The following is an 11,572-nucleotide window of genomic DNA, read 5'->3' as shown; positions in this document are numbered from 1 at the left end:
CATGTAACTATGGCAGGGGCTGCATCACTGGGCTGAGCAGGGAGGAGTCTGCCATTCCTGGTTCTCACTGATGCCTTCTTCCCTATCCCCTCTTTCCCTGTTGCAGTTGTTCCTGAGGAAGACCCCCAAATCCAGTGTTCAGCTTTCCAATGCTTAGTAATGGAAAGGACTATAGGTGAGAGGGAGAAGACATTGATGACAGATGGAGTAAACATGAGGGAATGGGGAAAGGAATTCACTTTTAGTTGAGGATAGTGGGATTTGTTGGGCAAAGGACTTGGGTGTGAGAGGAATGAGGGACTGGGATTTGATGAGGAGAGGCAGGAAGTTGTGACTGCTTTAACTGGAAAAGTTGGCTAGGAGTATGTGTGAAGGAAGGAAGGAAGATGGAGAGAGCAAGCTAGGAGAAGCAGGGGTCAAGAACTGGGAATTGCCCCAAGTCTATTGTTTGAAGGAGATAGAGGAGGAAAGCTTGGGGTGGAGGGGAAGGGGGAGGATATGGAGAACAGGGTGAGTCTGAGTCTGATTTGCAGGGGGAAACTGGGAATGGTTCAACATCAGCTCTAGCCATGGCTCTGTTCAAGTGGCTGTGCGGACAACTGGCAGTGGACCAGCCCCTGGGTGGAGAGCTGGTCCACAGGGTAATGGTGACTTGCCTTCCCCTATACTTTTCTCAGACCATATAAACACATTTCTCCTGCAAACCAGACTCCTCTCATTCCCTCTGCATAAGGAATTTGTTAACTGCTCCCCTACTCTCCTAGCAGCATTGGGGTGGGATGCATGGGAAGAAGTGCTCTCCTGCAAAACTGAAGTTTTAAAGCTCAAATTTGTAAAAATAAAGTCTTTGCCCACCTTCTGCTACTGTCTGGCTCAGTTTGTGAGTACAAGGGAGGATGTGAGAGCTGTGTCACCCAGCTGCCTTTGCCTGAGCTCCATTTGGGAGTGCCTTTGCAGTCACTTCTGCAGTGGGCATTACCACGAGCCATCAGAACAGAGGAGTCTCGAGGAGGTCCTTGTCCGTGTCCTTGGTTCGAGTGACAGATATTTGTGCACTGGATTTAAAAGTCCCAGTTCTAGCAGTGACTCATGTGCATATAACTGACATCTATTGTTTTCAGTATGAGCTTTTCCAAAAATGCCAGGAAACCTCTTGTCTATGCACACTGTTACAGAGGCGTTCAGTGTCTGTGCTGCAAAGTCAAGCACTGAAGGAGTCAGACTCAGTGTCTGCTGCCTCCCCTTTCATGCTTCTTATCAGTCATGTATCACAAGTGGTTGTTTTTTCTCCACTGCAGCACTTGATCAACACTCAAGGTTGGACACACCTGGGGCAGGAATGGATCATGCAACACATCTGGCACCATGAGCACCTCCTGGTCTGTGCCAGAGGTTAGAAAGTGTGCAGGAATCTGGTAGGAGACTGAAGGAGATGAAAAGGATGGAGGCAGCATCTCATGGCTGACGTGTTTAAACGCTCTCAGAGGAGCTGGACTCAGTCCCTGGTGCCACAGTGTCTGTGAGATGTTAGACAAATAAGTTAGATTTTCTGAAGAGGCCAAGTCCGTATCAAGCAGAAGCTGAGTGACACCTTTGGTATGCTGGAGCTGGCTTTGCAGAACTGCTGTAGCAGTCCGTGTTCATGTGTGCCTGGTCAGGGGACATTGGTGGCTCAAGGGGTGACTCCGAACCCCTGAGTGAGCTAGTTGTGAAAAGGGCAAATGTATGGTGGCATTAACACGTTCTTTGTCATAGGCACCCGAGCCCCAATGGGATGAATTAATATTTTTAATACATGATACAGAGAAATGTCAAGTGAAATAACTTCTTGGAGAGGACCAAGCTGTGTGGTTTATTTAGTCTCAAAGTCAAGGTTGAAAGAGGACTGCAGTGCACAGCAGTGTGAACAGAAGTGTGGGAGAGAGGTAATCAGGCTATGAACAATACTGGCATGAGAACAGACTTTTGTATATCAGCAATGAATCATTTCAGCCTGGAAGTTGGAAGAAGGTGGCGGTTTTTTGACCATGAGAACAGCATGGCAGGAAGGGATGGAAAAGAAGAGACAACTCATTTTAAAAGACAACTTCTATAATTTAGAAATAGAAAGGAAGTGTTATGGTAGACTGCCATGTTATGACAAGATATGAAGCTGGTGGTCCAGAAGCCCTGTGATCCATGGGAAGTACTGCACAGAGTGCTGAAGTGTCCTGAAAAGTCAGCTTTAATGTACAAAAAGACCAGAGCCCTAGTTTAAAGATGCTTTGTACATTCTGCTTGTACTCTGTGAAAAGGAGGCAATGCTGACTTTCATGGAAATGTTTTTAAATAATTTGTTCTGGAGAACTCTGCAATAAGTTAGTGTCTCATAACATTTCCTATGAGGAAATCTGGTAATTGCACCTCTGCCAGTATTTGAATAAAATATATTGGAGCTGTACAATAAATCAAGAGGAGCACAAACCACACACCATTAACCCAGTAGGTTTTGCCCTATTTTTCTTGAGAGGAGCTGAAGGGAAAGGAAAGGTGGAGTGTGTTTGTGTAAGCAAAGACTGTGTGGTTGCTCACTTGCCGTGGGTAGAAATCCCAGCTGTGCCAGCAAGTGCAGGATGTGGGACCACCCAGCCCTAGCACTGCCCTCACTGTGGCTGAGCTGTCTTTAGTGCTGTGCCATACAGCTGTGAAATGATTAGGCCCTTGTTTATTTATGCACAGGCATGAAACTAGTTTCAGGTGTGCTCTGGCTAGCATCTGAAGTGCAGCACTTGTTAAAATAATGGGAAAGGGCTGTGGGAGATCAATCCAAGTACAGCAGAGTCCTCTCTGATAGAACATTTGAAAACCTTTCCTTGGCTTTTCACAGCCATTTCAGCTGCTGCTTGAGCAGGGGTCATTTGAGTGAATTGTTATGAGTATTCACTCCCCTCTCTTATTTTTTTCCCTTTTTTTTATAAAACCAGTTTAAGAACAATTAGTGATACTTAACTCTTTCTCAAATGGATTTAGAGATGAGAGGATGGGACATTTGTCACCTGTTCCAAGCTGGTTTTAAAATCATTAAGGATGACGACTTCATCCAGCAGCCATTTACTGCATTATGTCTGTATGCCCACTGTTAAAAACTGCACTCAATCATCTGTTTGAATCATTTTTGATTCAGTTTAAGCCTGTTACTTCTCTTACTGGATGCAGAAAACAGCCTTCTACCATTGCTCTGTACTAACTTGTTCTTGTCACAAGCACGTAACTATAGGATTATTTTTTTACACAACAACAACCCTCCCCCTCCTCCCAATACTCAGCTTTCAAGCTTGTTTATTTCTAATTCATTTCTCCATTCTACAATTTTTGTTTCAATAAAGCACTTTGGTTTGTTTATTCTTGCATATTGATTGACTTTCAAGTCCCAGTTCTGCCTTGATGCCCCCAAATCAGATAACCAGATAAATATTTCAGTCATTTATATAACATCAATTTCTTGCATGAAAAGAGGTGCTTTTGCTTACCTGAAAATTGGTTTTGGCTGTTCACAACGTTTTTAATGTCTAAGTTGTAGAAACTGCTAGAAATCAGGACCCAGCCTCAAATTATTACAGCAAATGAGGAGTTGCTTTAGCATGAATTTCATTTTGCATCCTTAAATTGTAAATTGGAAACAATATCTTCCTACTGGTTCTCTGTAAATTCTTATTAAAATATTTGCTAGTTGACTCTTCTAAGAACTTACAATTAAAGCAGTTACATTCAGATTGGATTATAACAATAATAACAACACCACCTAGCTAGGATTTCTAAAACTTAGTTCCTTAATGGGAAAGGAGTTAAAATCTTGACAAGTAATATGGGTTATGTGTAGCTGCCTTGATAGTTCTGCCCTAGAAAATGACTCTCCTGCTGCTTTTAGCTCTCTACTGTAGGTTCACATGTTGCTTGTAAACTGGCAGTGCTTCCCTGAAGGAGGCAGCCAGTCAGCAATTTCGAGACTGCATAAACTTGGCTTATTTCTAAACTGAATTTCATGTTGCTTGGAGCTGTCAAAGTGTGTCTGGTCATGCCTGTACTCAAAGCTTCACAGATTCCTGCCAGGAAGGATTCCAGTTCTGAGACACTGAGCTCCTGAGGGTTGACCTTGGAGCACTCCTCAGTATGCAGAGAGTAAAACTCCTTTACTGGCTACTGATGCCCCAGTCCTCACGGGAAAAACCCTGTCCTTCAGAAGAGTTAGGCTGTGCCTTTAATAAACATTATATTAAAAAGCTTTACTAATGCATGAAAGAAAAGGTCCAGGGATAAGTGGGAGAGAAGTCTCTTGTGATCTGTTACAGAATAGCTAGAATAATTTTGAGCTAGACATTTAACTAATAAAACTTTTTCATCTTCTAATGATGCTTTGATCTGGGGAATGCACAAGTAGTCTAGGGCCCTACAGAATAATTCCTGGGACTTATTTCTAAATGCCTGCAGGGCTTCATCACTGCTCTACTCATGAAAAGTTCATTCCAATATTGAGCAGTTTTAAACTAGTGAAGGTAAAAAGCATCTAGGAAAGGTGATAGTTACTCCTTAATCTAAAGCAGCTGTAGTATTAGAAGTATCTAACTGTAAGCAGTAATTGGAATACCTGTAGTATCATAAGTACAATTAATACAGAGTGAAGTTTGCATCCTTTGAAATCCTTTACATCCTGACTTGACAGTCAAGCTTTGGAATAATTGCCAAAAGGTAAAATCAGGTTGATTTTTGTAACCAAGTGCTTTCATACAAGCATAGTATTATCCTCCAAATAAAGTGTGAAATTCTACAAGAAAAAAATGCACATCCATCTTTTCAGATTTTGTTAGTAAAGGCCCAGTAATGGACCACCTTCCTTTTTAGAAGCTTTCTGGATTTTTTTTTTTTTTTTTTTTTTTTACTTACTGCTGTCTCTGCCCCACGCAGGTATAGCATCTGTACTGAAGGATGCAGCTAAGGGTAGCTTATAGTAACCTGAGGGTAGTTCTTTTTACATTTGACCATAGTGTTGTAACAGTTAATTCCTTCCTAGTGAAGGGAGATCTGTGGAAATTTGCTGGAATTCCCTTCTCCTCCCTTTCTAAATACCAGTGTCCAGGGTAAATCACATCTTGCCCCGTTTATTTTTCCAGTAGGGTTTTACCAATGAGGGTGTTTCTTGTGCTTGAAGAGACTTTCTCCCACAATCCATTTGATGAAAGTGCACTATGCACCTTGGGGTCCCCTGTCTTTCACTGCCTGAAGCTGCTCAACACCGCTGTTTCTCTGCAGTCTTCCTGCTGTTGGCTGAAAAGCCAACTGAGCTGGTTTTGGCTGGCGTAGTAAATTTTGTTCAGAGCAGCTAGTGTGGGGCTGTGTTTTGGATTTGTGCTGCTGTTGATAACACAGGGATATTTTCTTTATTGCTGAGCAGTGCTTGCACAGAGTCAAGGACTTTTCTGCTCCTCACCCACTAGTGAGGAGACTGGGGGTGAACAAGAAGTTGGGAACGGACACAGTGAGGACAGCTGACCCCAGCTGGCCACAGGGATATCCCAGACGATGTGGCCTCATGCTTGGCATATAAACCTGGGGGCAGAAAAAGGAAGTGAGAGACGTTTGGAGTGATGGTGTTTGTCTTCCCAAGTCACTGTTATGTATGATGGGGCTGTGCTCTCCTGGAGATGGCTGAACACCTGTCTGCCCATGGGAAATAGTGAATGACTTCCTTGTTCTGCTTTGCTTGTGTGCACAGCTTTTGCTTTCTCTGTTAAACTGTCTTTATCTCAACCCACAAGTTTTCTCCCTTTTGTCCTTGCGGTTCCCTCCCCCATCCCACTGGTGATGAGTGAGCAGGTGGCTGCGTGGCCTTAGTTGCTGGCTGGGGTTAAACCACGTCACTGACCATGCATAAACACAGTTCAAATCCCACTCTTCAGTTAACTCAGCTGGCACTTGGTCTATCAAGGTCTGAGTACCGAGGAACCTGGGTGGGAGCAGGTGGCTGGAGCTCCACAGCTGCATCCAACCCCACAGCATCCGTCTGGTCCAATGTCTGGGAGCTGGCTACCTCCCGTGCAGTGGAGGGCACCAGGAAAGCTCTGCTTCCTACTAACTGCAACTTCTGTTTGCTGTTTTAAAACCTACCACACAAGACAAACTCACTGCTGCAATAGCACAGAAACAATTTTCTGCACAGGATGACCAATGTACAGAGAGAAGTGGGGCACAGCAAACCATGGAGAAGTGATTTCTCCTCATTGTAGTGTAAAAACTAAAAGCACTGCTGGGCAGATGAGGCTGGGAGTTCTAGCAAAAGACAGGTGTGTTTCAGTACTGCAATTGTTACAGAAAATTTCATGCCATAAACCAAGTTTCTCTCTATAGCTGTGGCACGTGTTTAATTACTCATCCTTTCCCAAATAAAAGATGCTTTCAAGATAGCTGTACATTTACCTCAGGTTATAATTCCCTTTTTCAGATTTTATGTAATCATTTAGTATTTAAATTCTATTTCTTGTCCCATAACAAGAGAGCAGACATGGTTTTAAGATTTTTCATAGGGATGGATTTGATTATTTTATTTCATTGATTGCATGTCGCAGGACACAGTGTATATAGAAATAATCACATTTTCAAGTGTTACCCTACACAAAATCTGAATGTAAGCTGTCACTTTTCATTCTTCTTAAAATTCTTCTTAAAAGAAAAAGAAAACAGCTCCTAACTTCAAAAACACACATGGCTTATTTTATTTTAAGTGCTTCTCAGAAATCACTTTGTCTTGGACTGTGGATTAGTTTAGCAGGAATAGTTTTTACTTCGTGAACTCACTCTTGGTTAGGAAAAATAATAGATACCTGGATGAACAAAATTCAATTGTTTTGAGAATATTGAACTCAGTCGTAGCAGAGGTGCCCTAGTCTTGGAACAGAAGCAATGTTAGATTGACAAATATCCTTTATTAAGTATGTTTAAGAAAATAAAGAATGGCTGGGGAAAGAAAGTCAGTGTGCAGAACGTCTGTAGCTCTTCAAGCAGAGTTAAATTCTCATCACCATCTCTTTTCATTATTTCCACTCCTCCCTTGTGTGATCCAGTTCAAATATTCAGCTGATGTTAGCATACTGAAAAATTACTGGCTATAGATGATAGGATAATGCAAAATGAAGGTGACTCTCCTGTGGTATCTCACACAGGAGCTGACACTCTGCCAAGGCTCCACCTCCCATCCTCTCAGACAACCAGCAAAGCCACCCACACATCACTGCTCTGGACAGCACCAGCGAGCAGCTCCTGCACTGGATTTATAGTGCAAGAGATGTTTTGTGAGTTTGGCTTCAGTTCTCAGCATTGACTTTTGAATCACTCCTGCTGTCTTCTGAACACCAACCAGGATGGTTCCAAGCTCTTTCTTACAGACAAGCAGCTGTTTTATAGGCCATTGCACTTGTAGATGCACGTGCCCTGGAGATGCTTTTCACTAAGCACAATGCCCAATTTTACAATCAACCTTGGGTTCCAAAATTAACTGACTATCCCCCACATTTTTCACTTTGCTATGACTCCCTTCTCTAGACCCAGCCCTAGAAATCTCTGGATGACAGTGCTAGTAACTTCTCTCCATGGTGAAAAGTGGTGAAAAGTTAAGAAAGTTAAGAAGAACAGAGAATAAATAGTCAGTTATTAATCCTCAGAGATTCATCTTCTGACAGTGATTAAGACAGCAATGAGCCAAGGCTTCTTGAGAAAGAACTTTCCAAATATCTTATAAAATGAAGTGTATCATCCAGACCTCCTTTGTCTGCATGATCATTCACTCTTTCTAAGAACAGATTTAGAAGTTATAACACCTCTCTGTCCCAGCCATGTCGATGTAAATCTATATTTTATTTCTCCACATAATAATGCTTACTTTTTATTGTACCTTGCCACCCTTCCTAAAAGAAAAGGGTATCAAAGCAACTGTTGGATGCTCCAAGGTGGGAACCATTAATTTGATTTTAAGGAAGGGAACTCCAAATCAGTTCTGTACTGTGAGAAGAGGGCCAAATTGCTCAAGGTTTTGCTTTAAGACCTGACAGTATCAGCCTTTTTCACTTCTGAAATAAAATACAAAGTTTATATGTATCACAAATGTGTCAAGCTACAGTGAGTTTTGCATTACTGTCAGGCATATGAGAAGACATACTGCTGACTTGACTACAAATGACAACTATGATTATTTGTTCTAGTGCAGCCAGTGGTGTAACTCAGTGTGAAACAATGAACTCCACCAAAGCTACCACCACCTTGTACCTGCTACTTCCCAGTGACTCCAAGGTCTATTTGAAGTAAGGAAGTAATAAGAAATGGAAAGATGATGCTGACCTAGAACAGCAACACCATCTTCATATCTAACCTGAAACTTGTTGACAGAGCAGGAGTTCCAACCAGCACTAAAATTTCTTCTCTTGAGAAAAGAATGCTTGGATGAAGCATCAATCAAGAGGCTCAAAGCTGAAGTTACTGTAGTATTTTGTCCACATGAATGAATGTTTAACCGAGCTTGTACACGAGCCAGCCAGTGGCAGAAAGCCCAGCAGGTGTTTATTCCCCATCCTCCACTACTACTATGGAGAACATCCTCCCACAACATGGAGAGCTTTCACAATATTTTGCTTTCTCTGTCCTCCCCACCCACTGTTGTATTTAAATGATAACCCCTTGCCATTTAACCTCTTTAGGATACTGAGCTTCCAAACTAGGACTCAGAGACCTGCACACCATTGGTGTGCTGAAGACCAAGAAATCAAGCCCTGGTACTGCAGAGAGTTGCTGGTCTCCTTCCATCCTCACTGCTTCAAGTGCACATATTGAAAGGACTGTTGTCGTGCAGCTGTTAACACGACAAAGAGGATGTGTCAGGGGATACAGTACTACATTCCAGTTCTACTAACCTCTGCTTACAGAAATTTCTTCACCATTGTTAAAAGACATTTGGTGCAGTAGCACCCAGTTTCTTGCACACAAGAAGCCGTGTTTATGTCCTGGAAGGATAGGACTTAAGATGTATTACAGCCCTCCGTGACAGCAGTTGGACCGCCCCCAGCTTGAACCTATCATACCATGCAGGCTTTGGGTGCCTCAAGGGAACTGAAGCGCCAAAAGTTTTGGACACATCATCTACCACAGCAGTCTTAGTCAGGACAGCATGCTTAGGATACCTAGTGCATTTTTATGTTTGAAATAACTCTTAGACACCTCCTGAAACCTTAGTGATATAAATATATATATCTTAAGGACAAGAGGGTAAGAGCTACAAGAATGGTAAACTGAAAATTCAGGTTAAATGCTCCTTGTGATTTTGAGCATTATGAACAGACCAAAACTAATTAACAGGAAACCAGAGAAGCATCCAGCCTGTAACTGCAAAGGCAGAGCACAGCAGCCTGTCTCCCTTAAAAGGAAGGAAGCAAATTTGGGACATCCTTAGATGGCTTACATTCTCCTTGCTCCACCAGAACCAGCTATGAGTCATGTGATTCTACCGCTCTTTCTTTACTTCTTATATCCCAAACTCAAATCGGACAAACTTACCTCAAGTGACCCCGTGTGCTGGAAGCTGTTATTTCACAACAGCTATTACTAATCGGCTGATGCGATCCAACAGAATGTCTTCTGGTATTCTGCTTTCTGGTATTAATCTGTGTCAACATCAAGACATTCAAGCCAAGCAATTTAGGACTGAAATTCAAAATCAGGCAGTGGAGGATAACCTCCCTGATTAAACTAAAATCTCGAAACAAAAGTCATAAATATGGAACTGCATGACCTACTTCTCCCTGCCTCAGAAATAACAACTTCAGAGATTTAACTAGTTAAAAAATAAATCCAATTTATTTCTCATAGCCTAAAGTTAAGTATTTTAACATTGCAGCAAAACCCTTTTAAGTTGGGCATTCACTTTCTCCAAAGGAATGCAAATCTGGAAGGTTTTCTCAATTAGAAGTGGGAAAGCAACCTTTAATTGCAGCATTTCAATTTATTGCCATTTAATTAATCAAATTTGCATAAGTTAGCAATGTGGCATAGCTTTGAAATTGTACTCAGGCACTAAAGTGAAGTCTGACTATTCTGCCTCCCTCCCTCCTTTTTTAAAATCTATATCCAATGTGTTTATATGTGACATTTTCAAGCTCCAAAAGGTTAAAAAACTGCTGGAAATGGGGATTCAGAAAATTAAATTTAAAAGTATTATGTTAATAAAAGCTAGAACTAATCCAAATATTTTTAATTTTCCTAGGACAAAGATTGCTGCTCCCTTGCATGCACCAATAGAAATCCTTTCTGGCTCTGTACTACTGCAGAAGAACCTGAGAGGAGAACTGGCTTTATCCATGGCAGCTTAGGCAGGTGTTCAATAAGCCAGGACTTCTCTCCCTCCCTGCAGATACCTTTCGCCACCAGCAAGTTCCCTGACAGAGACAGTGCAGGCGACAAATAAAGTCTTATATTCCAATATAAATTATAATGAGCTGTCTCTCCCAGTTAACATTCAGTCCCTAGATAAAGCTTCAAACCCACTGGCATTTTGGATGTCAGCAAGTCCATGTGGGGCAGTGCAAAATAAATTATTATCAAGAAAGTACCAGAGGAAGAGTGAATACAGCAGCCAAACCAGATAGATCATTTTATTACCTGAAAATCTGAACTGATTCTAATATTCAGTTGCTTTGTTGTGACTGTTTAATTTCCATAACAAAAACTTATATAAGTTGCAAGTATGAAATGAAGATATGAAATGTCATTTGAGTCTGCAACACAGATTCAAATATTAGACAAGCATTTCCATCCTGTTTGTATGTGTGCATGTTTCATAAGGCACATCCATGTTTATCACACTAATGTTACCATAGAACTGCTCTCAAAATTACTAAAGGCATTTTAGAATCAAGAAAACATAGTAATGATGCAAAGTTACTTTAAAAAAATTGTTCCAAGTTACTTTCCTTGCTCTGGAGTAGAAGCAAGTCAGTGCTGCTCTGTAAAAGCCTTTGATTTTGTGATCAGTTAAGATGGGGTGGGTTTGTTACTTTTGTATTATCCCACTGCCCTTGTTTTAGATAAGTTATGCAGAAGCCAACATAACTTCTCAGCATTTAGGACTGCAAGATTAAGAATAGCAATTGTTTACAGTGCTGTTCCCACAGTAGAGCTGCCTGTTTAAACCATTTCCTGGCTTTGTAATTCACTGTTTCCTCCACACTTTCCTCCTCTTTCACTTTGCAGGCTTATTTCTCCTGGAAGTTATTTTTTAGAATGGCACTCCCCAAAATTCCAGACCAAGAAGTATCTGTGGTTTTTCACTGCACCATGTTAAGATTTCCCCCTGAACCTTGGGAAGCAAGACTCTGCTTCTGCATTGAAAATAAGGTTAGCATGGGCTGCTTCTTACAAAAAGCATTTTCCAATACAGGGATATTTGAATTTATTAATCTACATGATTTCGACTGAGTAATGTGTTCAACCTATTCAGCAGCTTTGTCCTACTTTCTGCAAGTCCAATTATGACCAAGATTGTTCATAGCCAGTCCAG

Source organism: Corvus hawaiiensis, chromosome 2, assembly GCF_020740725.1.
Source record: "Corvus hawaiiensis isolate bCorHaw1 chromosome 2, bCorHaw1.pri.cur, whole genome shotgun sequence".
NCBI classification, from domain to species: Eukaryota; Metazoa; Chordata; class Aves; order Passeriformes; family Corvidae; genus Corvus; species Corvus hawaiiensis.
The sequence above is the reverse complement of the archived record's forward strand: the minus strand, read 5'-3'. Positions refer to the sequence as shown.